Source organism: Primulina tabacum, chromosome 8 (assembly GCF_025594145.1).
Source record: "Primulina tabacum isolate GXHZ01 chromosome 8, ASM2559414v2, whole genome shotgun sequence".
NCBI lineage: Eukaryota > Viridiplantae > Streptophyta > Magnoliopsida > Lamiales > Gesneriaceae > Primulina > Primulina tabacum.
Genome location: NC_134557.1, coordinates 39,822,689 through 39,837,853, shown reverse-complemented (window position 1 = coordinate 39,837,853; position 15,165 = coordinate 39,822,689). Strand labels below are relative to the sequence as shown.

Genomic DNA, 15,165 nt, shown 5'->3' with positions numbered 1-15,165 from the left:
CCGCCTCCATACCCAAACCCGAGAATCCCCATATCCGATTACTCAATTATTTAATCGGGTCTAAAAATCCCTCCATACCCTCTTCTATTCGGGTCGGGTATCGGATCCCCCAACGGGTTCGGAGGAAATTACCATCCCTACAATGAATGAAGGGAATGAGAAGTATATGTGTCTTATCACATATAAATCAGGAAAGAAATATGTGATTGAAAAACTATCAATGCTCCCTACTGGATTGCATTATACACATATAAGTTCCATTGAATCAAACATGGTAGTTGATAATTCTTCAATATTAACAAATTGGCATGATCGATTAGGACATCCTGGTTCAACAATGATGCGAAGAATTATAGAAAATACACATGGTTATCCGCTGAAAGACCAGAAGATCTTTCAGAATAATAAGTTTCAATGTAAAGCATGTTCTCTTGGAAAACTTATTATAAGACCATCACCAGCCAAAATCCAAACTGAATCACCAATGTTTCTTCAACGTATTCAGGGTGATATTTGTGGACCAATCCATCCACCATGTGGACCATTCAGATACTTTATGGTATTGATTGATGCCTCCAGCAGATGGTCACATGTATGTTTATTGTCAACTCGAAATGTTGCATTTGCAAGATTACTTGCTCAAATAATAAAATTGAGGAATCAATTTCCCGATTATACAATCAAGAAAATTAGACTTGATAATGCTGGTGAATTTACTTCCCAGACTTTCAATGATATTGTATGTCTATGGAAATCATTGTTGAGCATCATGTTGCTCATGTACATACACAGAATGGATTGGCTGAATAATTGATTAAACGTCTGCAAATGATTGCCAGACCAATGATTATGAAAACAAAGCTCCCTATTTCTATATGGGGACATGCAATTTTACATGCTGCTTCATTAATTCGCATCAGACCAAGTGCATATCATAAATACTCCCCATTGCAGCTTGCATTTGGTAAAGAACCAGACATTTCTCATCTGAGAATTTTTGGATGTATGGTGTATGTGCCTATTGCACCACCGCAACGAAAGAAAATGGGACCTCAAAGAAAGGTTGGAATTTATATCGGTTATATAGTTCATCAATCATTCGACATCTTGAACCTCAGACAGGCGACGTGTTCACAGCACGTTTTGCTGATTGTCATTTTAATGAGGAAATCTTCCCAATGTTAGGGGGAGAACAGAAACATACCGAAAAAGAAATTACATGGTATGTATCATCATTGTTACATCTGGATCCAAAAACAAAACAATGTGAAAAAGATTTACAGCAAATTGTGCACTTGCAAAGAATAGCAAATCAAATACCAGATGCATTTGCTGACACAAAAGGGTAACTAAATCATTTATATATACTGCAAATGCCCCTGCTCGAAGTGAAATTCCGAAGAAACAAATTGAAGATACTTATGATGTCATTAAACGCCTGAAGCGTGGAAGGTCAGTCGGTTCCAAGGATGAAAATCCTCGAAAAAGAAAATTCATAGAGAAACACGATGATCACAAAATAAAGAATGATGTTCCTGAAGAAACACATGATGATCACAAAATAGAGAATGGTTTTCCTGAAGAAACACATGATGATGAAAGTGTTCTGTCAGAACCACAAACTGACGAGAATCATGAAATCTCTATCAATTATATTAATATTGAAAAAATATGGAACCGAAAAGATATAGAAGAAATTGATGATATATTTTCTTATAATGTGGTAATCGACATCATAAATGATAATGAAGATCATGAACCAAAATCTTTTGGTGAATGTAAAAATCGGCAGGATTGGATAAAATGGAAAGAAGCCATCCAGGTTGAATTGGATTCGCTAAATAAACGTAATGTTTTTGGACCTATAGTCCTTACACCTGAAGGTGTAAAACCTGTTGGATACAAATGGGTTTTTATTCGAAAGCGAAATGAGAAAAATGAAATAGTAAGATATAAAGCTCGACTTGTTGCGCAAGGTTTTTCTCAAAGGCCTGGAATTGATTATGAAGAAACGTATTCTCACGTGATGGATGCAATTACGTTTCGATATTTGATTAGCTTGGCGGTATCTGAAATTTTAGAAATGCGTCTTATGGATGTTGTTACAGCTTACTTATATGGATCACTTGATAGTAATATATATATGAAAATCCCTAAAGGATTTAAGATACCTGAAGCACAAAGTTCAAAACCCAGATAATGTTATTCTGTGAAATTCCAAAGATCATTATATGGGTTAAAGAAATCCGGTCGAATGTTGTATAATCGACTAAGTGATCACTTGATGAAAAAGGGATACGTAAATAATTCAATATGCCCTTGTGTTTCATTAAGAAAACAACATCCGGATGCGTAATTATTGCTGTATATGTTGATGATTTAAACATCATTGGAACGAATAAGGAAATTCAAGAAGTTGTGTCATACTTGAAGGAAGAATTTGAAATGAAAGATCTTGGAAAAACCAAGTATTGTCTGGGTTTACAAATTGAACAGAAAAAATGTGGAATATTTGTTCACCAGACAAATTATACAGAAAATATCCTTAAACGTTTTAATATGGATAAATCAAATCCTTTAAGTACTCCAATGGTTGTTAGATCATTAAACATAGAAAAGGATCCATTCCGTCCATGTGAAGATGATGAAGATATTCTTGGTCCAGAAGTACCATATCTAAGTGCTATCGATGCCCTTATGTATCTTACAAATTGTACAAGGCCTGATATATCTTTTGCCGTAAATTTGTTGGCAAGATTTAGCACATATCCAACAAAGAGACACTGGAACGGAATTAAACATATATTCCGTTATTTACGATGAACGACAGACTTGGGACTTTTGTATTCAAAAGATGCTAATCCAAGTATAATTGGTTATGCCGATGCTGGATACTTATCTGATCCACACAAGGCACGCTGCAATTTCTTGGCGTTCACAGAAACAAACGCTTGTAACAACTTCATCAAATCATGTCGAGATTATTGCACTACATAAAGCAAGCCGTGAATGTGTGTGGTTAAAATCAATGAGCCAACATATCCAAATCTCATGTGGATTATCATTCGACGAAAAGCCTGTGATACTATATGAAGATAATGCTGCATGTGTAGCTCAAATGAAAGAAGGATACATAAAAAGCGATAGAACTAAACATATTCCTCCTAAGTTCTTCGCATTCACCAAGGAGCTTGAGGAGAATAAATTTATTGATGTTCGTCACATTCAATCAAGTGAAAACTCATCAGATCTCTTCACAAAGGCACTTCCTACGACAATATTCAGAAAGCACATATATAATATTGAGATGCGCAATCTACGAAATTTGTGAAGAATTGTTCATGTCAACATGAGAGGGAGTTTACGTGACTGCACTCTTTTTTCCTTACTATGGTTTTTATCCCAATGAGTTTTTCCTAGTAAGGTTTTTAACGAGGCAGTACAAAATCACGTAATGAAGACATCATCGTATCATGATCATCATCACAAGGGGGAGTGTTGAAAATATGAAAAATATTTTTGTTGAAAATTATAATGTTGAATGTTGAAAATTAGGTAAAATTAGGTGTTGAATATTGAAAATTAGTGTGTGATGATGTATGTAATTATGAAATTGTTTTTGGATTGTTTTCCAAAGAAATCCTATAAATAGGTCTCCATTTGTAAAGATTTGATACAATTGAGTAGAGAGAAAAATATTATAAAGTGTGTAGTTTGGTAAATTTTGAGAGTTTGAGATTTTTACTTTTTACCATAAATTTTTACTTTTTCACAACAGAACCTAATTTTTTATGTAATGTTGGCTTCTGAGTCAACTTTCAGGTTTTCTCTATCAAGTTACACATAACAAGTAGAAATATAGTGAGACACATCCTAGTTTTAATATTATCTATCGTGTCCATCAATGACACTCACTTATTGAATGTACAATTTGTCCATCGTGTCCATCAGAATGATATAGTGGTACTGTCATAACCTTGTTGCAGCAGTTGTCGCGACACACAATGAACAATCTTACGTTTTCTTCTCCAAAAGTCCGTATATCGCAATTAATACTTTAGCATCATAATATAAGCATATTAGCAAGCTTCTATATGCACGAAATCTCGTCACAAAATTTAAACAAATCTTGATTGCATCTTATCATTATTTAATCAAGAGTGAAAAATTATCAATACGAACCTAAAATTTTTTAAATTATAAAATAATTACCAATTATCAAAAAATATATATCATGATAAGCTTTGTCGTTTCAACAGATGTGAAGTAAAATAAATCAAGATGAAGCTTATCATAGCATCAAAAATATCAATAAAAAACGTACCATTGCACAGTGTCAAACTAACCAATTAAAAATGACCATTAACGTGTATGTATATGTGTGTGTATATATATATATATATATATAAGTTACAACTTTTTTTAATCATATATACGTGTTGTGTTGTGAGTGAGTCGACATCGACAAAGTTTAAAATCTCAATAATTAATAATTTTAAAAATCAATTTTTTTATTTATTTGGTATGCAAATGACAATAGTTATTCTTAATATAAACGTTCAAATAACGCAATATATTACTTCCGGTGGAGTGGGCTTAAACGTTACTTAAATCATGTTTATTTACTTGGACCTGCTTTTTTAATACCTTATACCCAATTATTTTATAAGGAATTTTAGAATAAATTAGGATAAATTTTGAAAGAAGATATTTTCTTGTTCAGTCAAAGGTTTTGACACCACTTTGACCTTTCCTTGTTGATGTAACAAAGGTTCAGTACCAAATGATGATGATAATCTTCCTCCTGAAGTTCTTTTACTAGAACTTGGTTGTTGTTCTAGTTTTTGAATTCTTGTTTGAATATCTTTTAATATTCCAAGAATTTCTTCTTGATTTTCATGGATTTTTTCAACTCGTTGAGGTACAAAGTATAGCATATTGCCATAATTTTGTACTGTTTTCTGGATTTCTCTAATATATGAAGAGAGTTTAGAGGAATCTGGTATTATCTCCAAAAACTTATTAGATTGAATCATAAGTTTACCTGAGGGTGCTGTATCGTTCATTTCTGCTCTTGATATCTAACCAAGGTTAGATACTCTTGTGTATATTCCAAAATATTAGAATAGTTCTTGTAAATTATTTTCTCGAACCTGAGTTCGGATTCATAATTTTTTCGAAATTCTCCTCCTCAAACATTTAAATTACTTTATAATAATAAATATTGTGTTTGAAATAATTTTACCTAGGCTCTGATCCCATTTCTCCCAGAAATCGATCATTATAAATAATAAGGGTATTTTTGTCAATTTTAAACTATTTAAGGAGTTTGGACAAAGTTTTTGAGGTGTAGGGAGTTAGTATAAAGTTGAGTTTGGGGATTTAAAACCAATTTACCCTTTTAAAAATCAATTTTTTAAATTTATTTGGTATGCAAATGACAATAGTTATTCTTAAATTAAAAGTTCAAGTAACACAACAGATTACTTCCGGTGGAGTGGGCGTAAACGTTACTTAAATCATGTTTATTTAAGTCCAACTTATAGTACTTGGACCTGCTTTTTAATACCTTATACCCAATTATTTTATTAAGGAATTTTAGAATAAATTAGGATAAAATTTAAAATTAAATTTTGAAAGAAGATAATGTTTTGCAAATTCTCAAGTCTCCCACTTAAATGGCCGAAAGTGTATGCATGGAACACTTCTCTAGAAAGTGGAAAAGTTTCAAAATTATATGATGCATAAGGCTCTCATCATCTTTTTCATGTTTAGTCAACCCACTCATGTAAGATCAACGATCAACAAACTATGTCAGAGATTAACAGGCGAACTAGATCAAATTGTGTTATGACATGCTTAGTTCGGATCGTTCTCATGGAGACTAATATTTGATTACAAGGATGTTAACCAACCAATGATCGATTGTGTTATATGAAATTAATCAAAATGGAAGATGTGCTTATTCTCTTAAATTATAAATTCAATAGATAAAGCCAGAATCTTATTAAAAATCGCTTATTAATATATGAAAAATCAACTCCAATGAAATAACTAAGGTACGCAAAGATACTGAACTTTCACTCGAATAAAATGTGATATTAAGTTTTATATAAAACGATATTAGATTGTTCTTTCTCATAAAAAAGTATCGAGAGAATCCATTTTGGTTGGGGAACTTAGAATAAAAACCAATTTATTTTGTGATATCTAGGGAATCAAAATATTCTTCCGTACGGCTTCATCTACATACAGAAAGCTCCTAAGAATTAACATAGACTCCTCCCTCATCTTTGTATGCGTCCATATTCGAATCCAAATCCTTCCAAATTTTTTCTGTTTCTTTCATATTCTTAAATTCGAGAAATTCTAAATATTTTGTGGTTCGTAGATTTTGATATTTACCTCGAAATAATGTTCATTTTATCTTATGATCGAGACGATTTTTCAAGAATTCGACCAACATAGTTTGGTAATTTTGTTTTAATGACAAAGATTTCGAGCTCTAATTTCACTATCATTCTATTTCTAGACCATTTTTTTTTTGGCTAGCTACTATCAAAATAAGTATCCATGGTATTTCCAACATTTTTCACCCCAATTATTTCTAGAAATGTTGCGACAATTCAATTCTCTTACATTTGATCCAATTGGACTCATTTTCAACCAATTAACTCTTAAACAAACGAAAATAATTAGGCGTGCTATGCTACCTAATTAATCCACTCATTTGTCATTTTATTTTTTGGCTGCAAATTGGTTGCATGCAATATTCATTTAGTAGATTTTTCATCTACTTGAAATTTGATATAAATGTACATTTGCAAGTTGACAAAATCAAAGGACATTTTAATGTTTTTGCCTTGGTTGACTATTTGCTTCACATGTGGCCAAGATTAATGGCTAATAATTACAAGATTTTGGAAAGTATTGGCCAATTTAGTTGATTATTTTAGCAATTAGGAAATTTTATTCATAAAATAATAATGGGTCCGACGTTTAATATATATTTATTACACGTGATTGATACATGAAAATATGATTACTTTTTTAGCTCAAAAAGATTATTATTACTTTATATATATATAATATATATATATATATATATATATATATATATATATATATATTATATATATATATATAATTAAATGGAAGTTAAAGTAGCACAATCCCATCTAGAAAAAGGTGAAAAGTGTTGAAAAATATATTTAAAATGTGTGTATTGAATATTTGAATGTTGAAAATAAGAGTTGTAAATATTGAAAATTAGTGTGTGATGATGTATGTAATGATGTATTTTATTTTTGGATTGTTTGTAAAGATTTCCTATAAATAGATCTCTCATTTGTGAAGAAAATCACAATTGAGTAGAGAGAAAAATATTATAAAGTGTGTAGTTTGGTAAATTTTGAGAGTTTGAGATTTTTACTTTTTACCATAAATTTTTACTTTTTCACAACACGTTATCAGCACGAAGCTCTAAAAGTCCTCCATCCTTTTCCAAGCTCCAAACAGAAGAAAAAGGTAACAAAAGTAATAATATTTATTTTACTGTTATTTATTTATTGTGTATATATTTAATATATAATATAATGTTATTATTAATAATAAAAATAAATTTTTCAAAAACTTGTTATAAATTCTGGGAGGATGTTAAGACGACATCCCACACTCCCGGTAAGGGATACGACAAGTATAAAAACCTATAAGATTTTTAAATAAAATATCTTATGACACATCATTATAATAATATGATATGATATACATAATTATTTAAATATGTCTAATATTATATACACCATATTATTACCATAAAATTATACAAATACATACCTTTATTTTTTTATACACCAACGGTCATAAACGGTAACAAAACGGCTAGTTTTTGCCCTATAAATATGATCTCATAAACACATTCAATCACTCCAACTTTCTCTTCTTCTCTAAAAATTATTCTTCACTAAATTTTCGAAGAAAAAAGAAGATGGCTTTCTCAAGGTTATTTTTAATTATTTTGGTTATCATACTCACGAGTCTTTTATTTATCGGAGAATATCCTCCTCGTGTGTTTTCTTTATTTTTACAAATGCTTGTACTTGTTGTTTATCCATTACTTTGTATTGCAATATTCATTAACTAATAAAATGCATCGTAATTTTTTTTAGTACCACCATGTCAAATTTGTCAAAGCTCGAATTTGTTGCGCTCGACATCACGGGAAAAAATTATATGCCATGGACTCTCGATGTAGAAATGCATCTTGAGTCATTGGGTCTAAGTGAGACAATAAAAGAAAATGGCATATCGACATCACAAGAAAAGGCAAAAGCCATTATATTTTTGCGTCGACATCTCGACGAGGGATTGAAATGTGAATATTTAATTGAAAAAGATCCCATAGCTTTGTGGAAGGGATTAAAAGAAAGATTCGAACAAATGAATTTAGTGAGAAATCATCAGGCACGACCCACTGGTTCAACGGTATTTCCTGAAGTAAATGTCGTAAGCAAAAATAAATTTAAATCTGGAAACCAAAATCAAAGTTATAAACAAGATTTTGGTCGAGGACGAAATCGAGGTCGTGGTCGTGGACGTGGACGTGGAAGTGGTCGTGGTCGTGGTCGTGGACGCGGCCGTGATTTTGAAAATAATCGAGATAGTTACTTTTATAACTCATCTCAAAAGAACGTCCCAAACCATCCACAGAAAATGCATCATGAAAATATGAGTGTTAATGAGAATCACTCAAAAAGATATGAAAGTTCTTGTTTCAGATGTGGTACTCCAGGACATTGGTCCCGTATTTGTCGAGCCCCTGAGCATCTTTGTAAACTTTATAAAGAATCATTAAAGGGGAAAGAAAAGGAGACCAACTTCACTGAACAAAGTGAACCTTTGAGTGATTCAACTCATTTTGATGCTGGAGATTTTCTGATTGATTTCTCAGACAATGATCAATTTGCTGGTGGAATAAATATGTAAAATATTTTATGTACCCATATGACAATGTTTTATTGTGTGCTATATTTTTGCATTTTATTGTCAGTAATTTTATTTCATTGCATATATTTTTTGAAGTTGAAATATGGAAAATACTATGAGCAAAGCTGAATTTTGCATACCCGATAGTGGTACAACGCACACTATCCTCCGAGATAATAGATATTTCTTGGAACTAAAACCAACAAAAACAAGGGTGAATACAATATCAGGTCCTGTAGACTTGATTAAAAAATGTGGTAAAGCACAATTTTTGTTACCTAATGGTACAAAATTTTTTATCAATGATGCTTTATATTCACCACAATCGAAAAGAAATTTGTTGAGTTTTAATGATATATATTCCCATAGGTATGATACTCAAACAATGAATGAAGGGAATGAGAAATATATGTGTCTTATCACATATAAATCAAGAAAGAAATATGTGATTGAAAAACTACCAATGCTTCCTACTGGATTGCATTATACACACATAAGTCCCATTGAATCAAACATGGTAGTTGATAATTCTTCAATATTAACCAATTGGCATTACCGATTGAGACATCCTGGTTCAAAAATGATGCGAAGAATTATAGAAAATACACATGGTCATCCGCTGAAAGACCAGAAGATCTTTCAGAATAATAAGTTTCAATGTAAAGCATGTTCTCTTGGAAAACTTATTATAAGACCATCACCAGCCAAAATCCAAACTGAATCACCAATGTTTCTTCAACGTATTCAGGGTGATATTTGTGGACCAATCCATCCACCATGTGGACCATTCAGATACTTTATGGTATTGATTGATGCCTCCAGCAGATGGTCACATGTATGTTTATTGTCAACTCGAAATGTTGCATTTGCAAGATTACTTGCTCAAATAATAAAATTGAGGAATCAATTTCCCGATTATACAATCAAGAAAATTAGACTTGATAATGCTGGTGAATTTACTTCCCAGACTTTCAATGATATTGTATGTCTATGGGAATCATTGTTGAGCATCATGTTGCTCATGTACATACACAGAATGGATTGGCTGAATCATTGATTAAACGTCTGCAAATGATTGCCAGACCAATGATTATGAAAACAAAGCTCCCTATTTCTATATGGGGACATGCAATTTTACATGCTGCTTCATTAATTCGCATCAGACCAAGTGCATATCATAAATACTCCCCATTGCAGCTTGCATTTGGTAAAGAACCAGACATTTCTCATCTGAGAATTTTTGGATGTATGGTGTATGTGCCTATTGCACCACCGTAACGAAAGAAAATGGGACCTCAAAGAAAGGTTGGAATTTATATCGGTTATGATAGTCCATCAATCATTCGATATCTTGAACCTCAGACAGGCGACGTGTTCACAGCACGTTTTGCTGATTGTCATTTTAATGAGGAAATCTTCCCAATGTTAGGGGGAGAACAGAAACATACCGAAAAGAAAATTACATGGCATGTATCATCGTTGTTACATCTGGATCCAAGAACAAAACAATGTGAAAAAGATGTACAACAAATTGTACACTTGCAAAGAATAGCCAATCAAATACCAGATGCATTTGCTGACACAAAAGGGGTAACTAAATCATATACATGCTGCAAATGCCCCTGCTCGAATTGAAATTCCAAAGAAACAAATTGAAAATACTCATGATGTCATTAAACGCCTGAAGCGTGGAAGGCCAGTCGGTTCCAAGGATAAAAATCCTCGAAAAAGAAAATTTATAGAGAAACACGATGATCACAAAATAAAGAATTATGTTCTTGAAGAAACACATGATGATCACAAAATAGAGAATGGTGTTCCTGAAAAAACACATGATGATGAAAATATTCTGTCAGAACCACAAACTGACGAGAATCATGAAATCTCTATCAATTACATTAATACTGGAAAAATATGGAACCGAAAAGATATAGAAGAAATTGATGATATATTTTCTTATAATGTGGCAATCGACATCATAAATGATAATGAAGATCATGAACCAAAATCTTTTGGTGAATGTAAAAATCGGCAGGATTGGATAAAATGGAAAGAAGCCATCCAGGTTGAATTGGATTCGCTAAATAAATGTAATGTTTTTGGACCTATAGTCCTTACACCTGAAGGTGTAAAACCTGTTGGATACAAATGGGTTTTTATTCGAAAGCGAAATGAGAAAAATGAAATAGTGAGATATAAAGCTCGACTTGTTGCACAAGGTTTTTCTCAAAGGCCTGGAATTGATTATGAAGAAACGTATTCTCATGTGATGGATGCAATTACGTTTCGGTATTTGATTAGCTTGGCGGTATCTGAAAATTTAGAAATGCGTCTTATGGATGTTGTTACAGCTTACTTATATGGATCACTTGATAATAATATATATATGAAAATCTCTGAAGGATTTAAGGTGCCTCAAGCACAAAGTTCAAAACCCAGGGAATGTTATTCTGTGAAATTACAAAGATCATTATATGGGTTAAAGCAATCAGGTCGAATGTGGTATAATCGACTAAGTGATCACTTGATGAAAAAGGGATATGTAAATAATTCAATATGCCCTTGTGTTTTCATTAAGAAAACAACATCCGGATGCGTAATTATTGCTGTATATGTTGATGATTTAAACATCATTGGAACGAATAAGGAAATTCAAGAAGTTGTGTCATACTTGAAGGAAGAATTTGAAATGAAGGATCTTGGAAAAACCAAGTATTGTCTGGGTTTACAAATTGAACAAAAAGAATGTGGAATGTTTGTTCACCAGACAAATTATACAGAAAAGATCCTTAAACGTTTTAATATGGATAAATCAAATCCTTTAAGTACTCCAATGGTTGTTAGATCATTAAACATAGAAAAAGATCCATTCCGACCATGTGAAGAAGATGAAGATATTCTTGGTCCAGAATTACCATATCTAAGTGCCATCGGTGCCCTTATGTACCATACAAATTGTACAAGGCCTGATATATCTTTTGCCGTGAATCTGTTGGCAAGATTTAGCACATATCCAACAAAGAGACACTCGAACGGAATTAAACATATATTCCGTTATCTACGAAGAACGACAGACTTGGGACTTTTGTATTCAAAAGATACTAATCCAAGTATAATTGGTTATGCTGATGCTGGATACTTATCTGATCCACACAAGGCACGTTCCCAAACCGGATATGTATTTACTCGTGGAGGCACTGCAATTTCTTGGCGTTCACAGAAACAAACGCTCGTAACAACTTCATCAAATCATGCCGAGATTATTGCACTACATGAAGCAAGTCTTGAATGTGTGTGGTTAAAATCAATGACCCAGCATATCCAAATCTCATGCGGATTATCATTCGACGAGAAGCCTGTGATACTATATGAAGATAATGCTGCATGTGTTGCTCAAATGAAAGAAGGATACATAAAAAGCGACAGAACTAAACATATTCCTCCTAAGTTCTTCGCATTCACCAAGAAGCTTGAGAAGAATAAATGTATTGATGTTCGTCACATTCAATCAAGTGAAAATTAATCAGATCTCTTCACAAAGGCGCTTCCTACGTCAATATTCAGAAAGCATATATATAATATTGGGATGCACAATCTACGAAATTTGTGAAGAATTGTCGTGTCAACATGAGGGGGAGTTTACGTGACTGCACTCTTTTTCCCTTGCTATGGTTTTTATCCCAATGGGTTTTTTCTAGTAAGGTTTTTAACGAGGCAGTATAAAAACACGTAATGAAGACAATCATTATGATCATCATCACAAGGGGGAGTGTTGAAAAATATATTTAAAATGTGTGTATTGAATATTTGAATGTTGAATATTTGAATGTTGAAAATAAGAGTTGTAAATATTGAAAATTAGTGTGTGATGATGTAGGTAATGATGTATTTTATTTTTGGATTATTTGTAAAGATTTCCTATAAATAGATCTCTCATTTGTGAAGAAAATCACAATTGAGTAGAGAGAAAAATATTATAAAGTGTGTAGTTTGGTAAATTTTGAGAGTTTGAGATTTTTATTTTTTACCATAAATTTTTACTTTTTCACAACAAAAAGGGCATATTAATTTGTTCACTTTCGGAAAAAATCGAAATTTTCCAATCTGTGGTATCAAATGGAGGTTTTAATTAGTAATAATTTGCATTTAATAAATCCAATAAATACTTTTAAACTGTGATCAAATTTCCGGATTTTTAGTTCTGATCTTTTGAATCATTTGGTCAAAGTTTGAATGCAAATATCATGATATCCAATTTCATTTCCATAATATCTAATATCATATCAGCATGTGACGAAAATCGAGTTAAATATATTGTACATTTATCGTATACACTTATATAAACAATAAAATGTCACTCACCTATTGAAAATGTAATTTTTCTATATTTTATCACATTTTATATTTGAATAATACATCATCCATATTGATATAAATGAGCACCATACATATACAACTTTTCAAATAGATATATATATCATCACAAGAATTGTGCAATTAATGGTAATCAATCAATCAATCAATCAAATCCACCATACCAAAACAATAGTCATGCATGCATATGTAATACATAGGTAGCACTTACCTTTTTGATTGCTCGATTTTGTCAATCGTAAAAAAAAGGGATGGCTCCCAATCTCATAACGTGGGGAGTTGACTATGAAAATAATTATCTCCTTGTTGAAAATATATAGAAATTTGAATCAAATCTTTTTTTAGGTATATGCCTAATCCCTATGTAATATACTAAAGTCAAAGGCTATAAACTTTACAATAAAAAGAAAGTGTTAATTGTCCCACGTCTGTTGGTTAAATAACCTTTGAGTGGTATATATGGGATTGGACAATTATCCCCTATTGAGCTAGCTTTTGGGGTTGAGTTAGGTCCAAGTTCCATTCTTAACATGGTATCAGAGCCCAGGTTCCACCGTTATGTGTTGGACTGCCTATAATTAGGCCACTCGTTCTGCCCATAATTGAGTCATTTGTAAACTCCACGTTCGTTCTGCCCATAATTGGGTCATTTGTAAACTCCACGCTCCAGATGTTCATTTCTGGGCGTGAGAGGAGTGTGTTAATTGTCCCACATCGGTAGGATAAATAACCTGAGAGTTGTATATATGGTCTTAGACAATCCTCCCCCTTGAGCTAGCTTTTGGGGTTGAGTTAGGTCCAAGTTCCAATCTTAACAGAAAGTACACCAAGTTTTGAAGATGAGAACGAGAGATTTTTCAGCCTTCCTCCTCCTCTCGATTCTATTGGTATAATGTTACGCTTACATGCTTACCAAAATTCAGAATATTCGTAATTGTTTACCTGTATGTTGTTTTTTTCCTTCGAATAATAGCTCGATCGGCCTGTGTTTTTCTTTAAAAAATTACAATTTGTTCATACCTAAAAGTGGATTGTGATTTTTTTTTTTTGATTAATTTCTAATTTATGATCATGGTGTTATCTTGTTTGTAAAAAAATTAATTTAAATCAGGAGGGTTTTTCTGGTTTATTTCTTAAAATTTTCAGGATTTCGTGTAGATATATATATATTATTACCATGCTTGAGTAATTGTGAAAATTTTATTGGATTATTTCTTTCACCTTCAAGTTTTCTGGGGTGGTCATAAAATACACATCCATATTTTTCTGCAATCAAATATTTATTGATTCCATATGATTCATTTTCTTATTTAAAATAAGAAAATGATTATTCCTTGATGGTTCATATTTCAGTTTGCTTATATTGCTAATACAAGAAAAGATGGAGGAAACTATTGGAAGAGTAAGATGAATGGTGAGCCGATGCCTAAGGCAATCCAAGACCTCTTCAATCAGAACCCTTCCTCAGGAACGAAAACCGACCGGTTTGCTCGAAATTTCAAAGCCAAGCGAACTTTTATAGTATATCACAGTCAGGATCAGCTTCATCCTGAAGAACCATAGCCTACTCATCTGAATAGTTGAAATAATACCAAGTACAAGCAAGAAGGGAGATGGATCCATGTGTTTTATCGTTTCTGTTTAAATATGTTCGAGTTCGAGTTCGAGTTGAGTTGTAATGAATATATGAATTGCTTGAATGGATTTGAATTTGTGGGACTTCATTTCATGTTTAGGTCGTATAAATTTGTATGATCATGGATTCTTGGAAGTGTTTTGTGTAATATACGTCTTTAAAATTGTGTA

General features: G+C 32.2%; 1 long non-coding RNA gene across 1 annotated transcript; it reads left to right on the top strand.

Annotated features, from left to right (window-relative positions):
- Nucleotides 1-13,770: 13,770 nt before the first annotated feature.
- LOC142552546 (uncharacterized) lies at nucleotides 13,771-15,165 on the top strand. Its single transcript, XR_012821837.1, has 2 exons — nucleotides 13,771-14,246; nucleotides 14,713-15,165. It is a non-coding gene; the product is annotated as an uncharacterized LOC142552546 (long non-coding RNA).